Source organism: Salvelinus namaycush, unplaced genomic scaffold (assembly GCF_016432855.1).
Source record: "Salvelinus namaycush isolate Seneca unplaced genomic scaffold, SaNama_1.0 Scaffold341, whole genome shotgun sequence".
NCBI lineage: Eukaryota > Metazoa > Chordata > Actinopteri > Salmoniformes > Salmonidae > Salvelinus > Salvelinus namaycush.
The window spans coordinates 79,026-88,746 of NW_024060353.1; positions in this window are offsets into that span (position 1 = coordinate 79,026).

Consider the following 9,721-nt stretch of genomic DNA (forward strand, 5'->3'; position numbering starts at 1 on the left):
ATACTGTAACATGGACTACAACTACCAAGCACCATACTGTAACATGGACTACAACTACCAAGCACCATACTATAACATGGATTACAACTACCAAGCACCATACTGTAACATGGACTACATCTACCAAGCACCATACTGTAACATGGACTATAACTACCAAGCACCATACTGTAACATGGATTACAACTACCAAGCACCATACTGTAACATGGACTACAACTACCAAGCACCATACTGTAACATGGACTACAACTACCAAGTACAATATATAACATGGATTACAACTACCAAGCACCATACTATAACATGGATTACAACTACCAAGCACCATACTGTAACATGGACTACAACTACCAAGTACAATATATAACATGGATTACAACTACCAAGCACCATACTATAACATGGATTACAACTACCAAGCACCATACTGTAACATGGACTACATCTACCAAGCACCATACTGTAACATGGACTACATCTACCAAGCACCATACTGTAACATGGACTACAACTACCAAGCACCATACTGTAACATGGACTACAACTACCAAGCACCATACTGTAACATGGACTACAACTACCAAGCACCATACTGTAACATGGACTACAACTACCAAGCACCATACTGTAACATGGACTACAACTACCAAGCACCATACTGTAACCTGGACTACAACTACCAAGCACCATACTGTAATATGGACTACAACTACCAAGCACCATACTGTAACCTGGACTACAACTACCAGCACCATACTGTAACATGGACTACAACTACCAAGCACCATACTGTAACATGGACTACAACTACCAAGCACCATACTGTAACATGGACTACAACTACCAAGCACCATACTATAACATGGATTACAACTACCAAGCACCATACTATAACATGGACTACAACTACCAAGTACAATATATAACATGGATTACAACTACCAAGCACCATACTATAACATGGATTACAACTACCAAGCACCATACTGTAACATGGACTACATCTACCAAGCACCATACTGTAACATGGACTACAACTACCAAGCACCATACTGTAACATGGACTACAACTACCAAGCACCATACTGTAACATGGACTACAACTACCAAGCACCATACTGTAACATGGACTACAACTACCAAGCACCATACTGTAACCTGGACTACAACTACCAAGCACCATACTGTAATATGGACTACAACTACCAAGCACCATACTGTAACCTGGACTACAACTACCAGCACCATACTGTAACATGGACTACAACTACCAAGCACCATACTGTAACATGGACTACAACTACCAAGCACCATACTGTAACATGGACTACAACTACCAAGCACCATACTGTAACATGGCCTACAACTACCAAGCACCATACTGTAACATGGACTACAACTACCAGCACCATACTGTAACATGGACTACAACTACCAAGCATCCTTCCCTCATAAACTACAACTATGAATCTAAAGACACACCACCTTGTGGTATAAAATAGTCATTACATCTTCCACCTCTAGACAGTGAATAACATTGAACCACAACAAAAACACATTGATTTTGCCTGATACTTCATATTAGATTGAATAATCTGACTGTGACTATTGATACCTCATTAACAATTCCTCTCTATGTTCTGCTCTCCTCAACACCAGCTGTTTCTCTGTCTGATGTTGTCTTCCCTCCTCCCTCCCTCTGAAATGAAGAAACACAGAAGTACAGTACAGTAGAGACTAGCTAAATGTACCATCACTGTTACATTATGCCTGAGTACTGTCTCTGGCTGTTCAAGGTGATGTGATGTTCTCTGGTGTTGGTCTGGGTGTTCTAGGTGATGTGATGTTCTCTGGTGTTGGTCTGGGTGTTCTAGGTGATGTGATGTTCTCTGGTGTTGGTCTAGGTGATATGATGTTCTCTGGTGTTGGTCTGGGTGTTCTAGGTGATGTGATGTTCTCTGGTGTTCTCTGGGTGTTCTAGGTGATGTGATGTTCTCTGGTGTTGGTCTGGGTGTTGTTCTACTACTGCTGGGTCTGCTGCTGTTCATGTTCTTTAGACAGAGGAGAGACAGAGACAGGAGACCAACAGGTACACTAGTTATCACACACAATCATTATTTAAAGAATTAACAAATATGTCAAAAATATATATAGATTTTTATAAATAACATCTTTGTTTTCCTCTTCAGTGTCTGACTCCATGACAACCAACCAAGATCCAGACACAGGAACCATCGCCAACCCCATCTACGCCACAGCAACCAATCAGAACTCAGATATAACCTGTGACATCACCACCATCTATGCCACGGCAACCAATCCCTGTCCAGATGACATCCACTTCAACGTTGGTCGGTCTTCAGAGGTCCCAGACATTGTGACCTATGATACTGTCAACTTCCCCAGAGATCCAGCCTGTCTCCACTATGCTACTGTCAACTTCCCCAGAGATCCAGCCTGTCTCCACTACGCTACTGTCAACATCCCCAGAGATCCAGCCTGTCTCCACTATGCTACTGTCAACTTCCCCAGAGATCCAGCCTGACTCCACTATGCTACTGTAAACTTCCCCAGAGATCCAGCCTGTCTCCACTATGCTACTGTCAACTTCCCCAGAGATCCAGCCTGTCTCCACTATACTACTGTCAACTTCCCCAGAGATCCAGCCTGTCTCCACTATGATACTGTCAACTTCCCCAGAGATCCAGCCTGTCTCCACTATGCTACTGTCAACTTCCCCAGAGATCCAGCCTGTCTCCACTACGCTACTGTCAACATCCCCAGAGATCCAGCCTGTCTCCACTATGCTACTGTCAACTTCCCCAGAGATCCAGCCTGACTCCACTATGCTACTGTCAACTTCCCCAGAGATCCAGCCTGTCTCCACTATGCTACTGTCAACTTCCCCAGAGATCCAGCCTGACTCCACTATGCTACTGTCAACTTCCCCAGAGATCCAGCCTGTCTCCACTATGCTACTGTCAACTTCCCCAGAGATCCAGCCTGTCTCCACTATGCTACTGTCAACTTCCCCAGAGATCCAGCCTGTCTCCACTATGCTACTGTCAACTTCCCCAGAGATCCAGCCTGTCTCCACTATGCTACTGTCAACTTCCCCAGAGATCCAGCCTGTCTCCACTAGGCTACTGTCAACATCCCTAGAGATCCAGCCTGTCTCCACTATGCTACTGTCAGCTTCCCCAGAGATCCAGCCTGTCTCCACTATGCTACTGTCAACTTCCCCAGAGATCCAGCCTGTCTCCACTATGCTACTGTCAGCTTCCCCAGAGATCCAGCCTGACTCCACTATGCTACTGTCAACTTCACCAGAGATCCAGCCTGTCTCCACTATGCTACTGTCACTGATCTGTATGGCACAGCATGAATTCATGTCTTCAGGTTTTGATTCATTCATGTTTTCATGTTGTCATTTAGTCATTTAGTCATTATTTTGTGTTTTTAATTAATTCATTCATTTGATCAATAATTTGTTAATTTCTTCATATATTCATTTAATCATTTATTAATTTGTTCGTTCATTCATTCATTCATATTTTTATTCAACATTTTCATCTTTCATTTGTTCCTATATTCATTATTTATTTGTTTGCTCGTTCATTCATCATTCGTTAGTTCAATCATCTGTTCATCATTATCATTACATCATTATTTTGTTTGTTTGTCGGTCGTTATGTCTGTACGTCCGTTCATTCATTCATTCATTCATTCATTCATTCATTCATTCATTGTTTCTACTGTGAATGTAAAACTGGCTTGAACAAACAGAGACAGTTTGTAGCTTTTAGAAACCTTTGATTATTCAGTGTATTTTACTCAACTTGATGGGAAATGAGACTATGTGTATTTGTCATTAAAGCACCAATATATTTCTATGTGTTTGATACGTTCCATTCTAGACATTACTATAAGTAGTCCTCCCCTCACCAGCCTCCACTGGTGCTGTCAGTAAACTCAGTACCTGTCTCATCAACATGTACCACTGTCACTAGACACACAGAGCTGAGATGGAGGGAGAGATGGAGGGAGAGCGCCCTCCAGTGGCAAAATAACTCTGTATCGCTCCTCTGTAGACAGCCACCAGTCTGCATGAGAGTTAAGGAATGTGTTTATGTGCTATGATCCATAGAGGATTCTCTCTCTCCCTCTTTTTCTCACTGATATCTCTCCCACCTTTCCCCTCTCTCTCTCACCCTCTCTCTCTCACACCCTCTCTCTCTCTCTCTCTCTCACCCTCTCTCTCTCTCTCTCACCCTCTCTCTCTCTCTCTCTCTCACCCTCTCTCTCTCAATGTAGGAACAGCAACGTGATTGGTTAAGGATTGGTTAAGGAGGAAGAGGGAGGGTTTTGTCATAAATAACATGTGGTAGGAGGGTTTGAACTAGTAGAGAAAGAGAGAGAGAGATGCAGAAATAGGGAAGCACATAATTGTAAGAGCGCAAAGAGTGAGAGAGAGTGAGGGAGGGAGGGAGGGAGGGAGGGAGGGAGGGAGGGGCAGAGAGAGAGAGAGTACATAAAGTACATGAAGTTTCTTTTTAAGTTTTTAAAATTAGAGAGAGAACAGAGAGAGTTGTAGACTTATTATATCAGGACCTATAGACACATGGACCAACCTGGAGAGAACACAGCATTATATCAGGACCTATAGACACCTGGACCAACCTGGAGAGAACACAACATTATATCAGGACCTATAGACACCTGGACCAACCTGGAGAGAACACAACATTATATCAGGACCTATCGACACCTGGACCAACCTGGAGAGAACAAAGCATTATATCAGGACCTATAGACACCTGGACCAACCTGGAGAGAACACAGCATTATATCAGGACCTATAGACACCTGGACCAACCTGGAGAGAACACAACAGTATATCAGGACCTATAGACACCTGGACCAACCTGGAGAGAACACAGCATTATATCAGGACCTGTAGACACCTGGACCAACCTGGAGAGAACACAGCATTATATCAGGACCTACAGACACCTGGACCAACCTGTAGAGAACACAGCATTATATCAGGACCTATAGACACCTGGACCAACCTGGAGAGAACACAGTACTATATCAGGACCTATAGACACCTGGACCAACCTGGAGAGAACACAGCATTATATCAGGACCTATAGACACCTGGACCAACCTGGAGAGAACACAGCATTATATCAGGACCTATAGACACCTGGACCAACCTGGAGAGAACACAGCATTATATCAGGACCTATAGACACCTGGACCAACCTGTAGAGAACACAACAAGATGAGGATCCTGCTGATAGTCATCCTCCTCTCCTTCATGTCAGGTAATAAGCTTGTTATAACTCTCTATAGCAATGTAATAACATCCAGTTAGTTTTCTTATAAAGGCTGCTACTACAGATAATATATTTTCTCTTGTCTGATTGACAGGTTGTTTGAGCTCCTTCAAAGTGACAGGATACTCTGGAGGAACTGTCATCATCGACTGTCATTATTCCACAGAAGGAAGAAGTCATGAGAAATATTTCTGCGTGAGGAAGAACAGTTTGAGTTGTAAGGATCAAATCAAAACTGGATTGAAGAACACCTGGGTACACAGTGGTAGATTCTCTCTGTATGACATCACTGGAGGAAACTACTTCAAGGTGATCATCAGACAACTGACCATACAAGATGAAGGGACCTACTGGTGTGGAGTGCACAAACCTAATATACCTGACAGTTATACCAAGGTAGAGCTGGATGTGAAGAAGGGTGAGAGACTTTTACTTTAACTTTATTAAATAAATTTAGCTACATATGTTATTACATGATCAGTACCACTAGTCAATGAAGCCAGTCTATAGTATTAGACTAAGGTTGTGATGTGTGTTCCTATTGACAGATGACTGCTGTGAGAAGTCAGTCTATAGTATTAGACTAAGGTTGTGATGTGTGTTCCTATTGACAGATGACTGCTGTGAGAAGTCAGTCTATAGTATTAGACTAAGGTTGTGATGTGTGTTCCTATTGACAGATGACTGCTGTGAGAAGTCAGTCTATAGTACTAGACTAAGGTTGTGATGTGTGTTCCTATTGACAGATGACTGCTGTGAGAAGTCAGTCTATAGTATTAGACTAAGGTTGTGATGTGTGTTCCTATTGACAGATGACTGCTGTGAGAAGTCAGTCTATAGTATTAGACTAAGGTTGTGATGTGTGTTCCTATTGACAGGTGACTGCTGTGAGAAGTCAGTCTATAGTATTAGACTAAGGTTGTGATGTGTGTTCCTATTGACAGATGACTGCTGTGAGAAGTCAGTCTATAGTATTAGACTAAGGTTGTGATGTGTGTTCCTATTGACAGATGACTGCTGTGAGAAGTCAGTCTATAGTATTAGACTAAGGTTGTGATGTGTGTTCCTATTGACAGATGCCTGCTGTGAGAAGTCAGTCTATAGTACTAGACTAAGGTTGTGATGTGTGTTCCTATTGACAGGTGACTGCTGTGAGAAGTCAGTCTATAGTACTAGACTAAGGTTGTGATGTGTGTTCCTATTGACAGGTGACTGCTGTGAGAAGTCAGTCACAGAGACGGCCTATCTGGGAGGAGAAGCTTCCATCAGATGCAACTATCCAGACGACCATGATGACAGCACCAAGTATTTCTGCAAGGAAAGCAATGACCTCAAGACTTGTGTTAATATGACCTCTGCTCACCAGACAACTGCAGAAGCTGGTCGTTTCTCTGTGTCTGACAACAGAAGAGAGAGATTCTCCACAGTGACCATCAGGGACCTGACTGAAGATGATACTGGGACCTACTGGTGTGGAGTAGAAACCAGCAGGACAGAACAACGTTACATTACACTGATCACACAGGTGAAGCTGCTTGTTAGAAGTGAGTATAAACTTCTTCTCTCTTTAACATGTGAACATAAACACACAAGTTACACTCATATCTACAGTGTTTGACAAATGTGGTTTGATTGAAATCATTCCACAAGGACCCACCTGACCAGAAGAATGTATAAGATACCGAGCAACTAGCTCCAGTTAGAAATATACAGAGCTGTGTAAGTCATTATGTTCATGTTAAGATGTTAATATTATGTAGCTTCCTGGTAGACTGCTGTTAGGCTGTTGTATCACTTCCAGTTGTGGACCAGATCTTTACTGAGCTGTGTAAGTCATTATGTTCATGTTAAGATGCTAATATTATGTAGCTTCCTGGTAGACTGCTGTTAGGCTGTTGTATCACTTCCAGTTGTGGACCAAATCTTTACTGAGCTGTGTAAGTCATTATGTTCATGTTAAGATGCTAATATGTATGTAGCTTCCTGGTAGACTGCTGTTAGGCTGTTATATCACTTCCAGTTGTGGACCAGATCCTTACAGAGCTGTGTAAGTCATTATGTTCATGTTAAGATGCTAATATTATGTAGCTTCCTGGTAGACTGCTGTTAGGCTGTTGTATCACTTCCAGTTGTGGACCAGATCCTTACAGAGCTGTGTAAGTCATTATGTTCATGTTAAGATGCTAATATTATGTAGCTTCCTGGTTGACTGCTGTTAGGCTGTTGTATCACTTCCAGTTGTGGACCAGATCCTTACAGAGCTGTGTAAGTCATTATGTTCATGTTAAGATGCTAATATGTATGTAGCTTCCTGGTAGACTGCTGTTAGGCTGTTGTATCACTTCCAGTTGTGGACCAGATCCTTACTGAGCTGTGTAAGTCATTATGTTCATGTTAAGATGCTAATATGATGTAGCTTCCTGGTTGACTGCTGTTAGGCTGTTGGATCACTTCCAGTTGTGGACCAGATCCTTACAGAGCTGTGTAAGTCATTATGTTCATGTTAAGATGCTAATATTATGTAGCTTCCTGGTTGACTGCTGTTAGGCTGTTGTATCACTTCCAGTTGTGGACCAGATCCTTACAGAGCTGTGTAAGTCATTATGTTCATGTTAAGATGTTAATATTATGTAGCTTCCTGGTAGACTGCTGTTAGGCTGTTGTATCACTTCCAGTTGTGGACCAGATCCTTACAGAGCTGTGTAAGTCATTATGTTCATGTTAAGATGCTAATATTATGTAGCTTCCTGGTAGACTGCTGTTAGGCTGTTGTATCACTTCCAGTTGTGGACCAGATCTTTACTGAGCTGTGTAAGTCATTATGTTCATGTTAAGATGTTAATATGTATGTAGCTTCCTGGTAGACTGCTGTTAGGCTGTTGTATCACTTCCAGTTGTGGACCAGATCCTTACAGAGCTGTTTAAGTCATTATGTTCATGTTAAGATGCTAATATTATGTAGCTTCCTGGTAGACTGCTGTTAGGCTGTTGTATCACTTCCAGTTGTGGACCAGATCCTTACTGAGCTGTGTAAGTCATTATGTTCATGTTAAGATGTTAATATGTATGTAGCGTCCTGGTAGACTGCTGTTAGGCTGTTGTATCACTTCCATTTGTGGACCAGATCCTTACTGAGCTGTGTAAGTCATTATGTTCATGTTAAGATGCTAATATGTATGTAGCTTCCTGGTAGACTGCTGTTAGGCTGTTGTATCACTTCCAGTTGTGGACCAGATCTTTACTGAGCTGTGTAAGTCATTATGTTCATGTTAAGATGTTAATATTATGTAGCTTCCTGGTAGACTGCTGTTAGGCTGTTGTATCACTTCCAGTTGTGGACCAGATCCTTACTGCGCTGTGTAAGTCATTATGTTCATGTTAAGATGCTAATATTATGTAGCTTCCTGGTAGACTGCTGTTAGGCTGTTGTATCACTTCCAGTTGTGGACCAGATCTTTACTGAGCTGTGTAAGTCATTATGTTCATGTTAAGATGTTAATATGTATGTAGCTTCCTGGTAGGCTGCTGTTAGGCTGTTGTATCACTTCCAGTTGTGGACCAGATCTTTACTGAGCTGTGTAAGTCATTATGTTCATGTTAAGATGTTAATATTATGTAGCTTCCTGGTTGACTGCTGTTAGGCTGTTGTATCACTTCCAGTTGTGGACCAGATCTTTACAGAGCTGTGTAAGTCATTTTGTTCATGTTAAGATGTTAATATTATGTAGCTTCCTGGTTGACTGCTGTTAGGCTGTTGTATCACTTCCAGTTGTGGACCAGATCCTTACTGAGCTGTGTAAGTCATTATGTTCATGTTAAGATGCTAATATTATGTAGCTTCCTGGTAGACTGCTGTTAGGCTGTTGTATCACTTCCAGTTGTGGACCAGATCCTTACAGAGCTGTGTAAGTCATTAGGTTCATGTTAAGATGCTAATATTATGTAGCTTCCTGGTTGACTGCTGTTAGGCTGTTGTATCACTTCCAGTTGTGGACCAGATCCTTACCGAGCTGTGTAAGTCATTATGTTCATGTTAAAATATTAATATGTATGTAGCTTCCTGTTAGACTGCTGTTAGGCTGTTGTATCACTTCCAGTTGTGGACCAAAACCTTACTGAGCTGTGTAAGTCATTATGTTCATGTTAAGATGCTAATATGTATGTAGCTTCCTGGTAGACTGCTGTTAGGCTGTTATATCACTTCCAGTTGTGGACCAGATCTTTACTGAGCTGTGTAAGTCATTATGTTCATGTTAAGATGTTAATATGTATGTAGCTTCCTGGTAGGCTGCTGTTAGGCTGTTGTATCACTTCCAGTTGTGGACCAGATCTTTACTGAGCTGTGTAAGTCATTATGTTCATGTTAAGATGTTAAT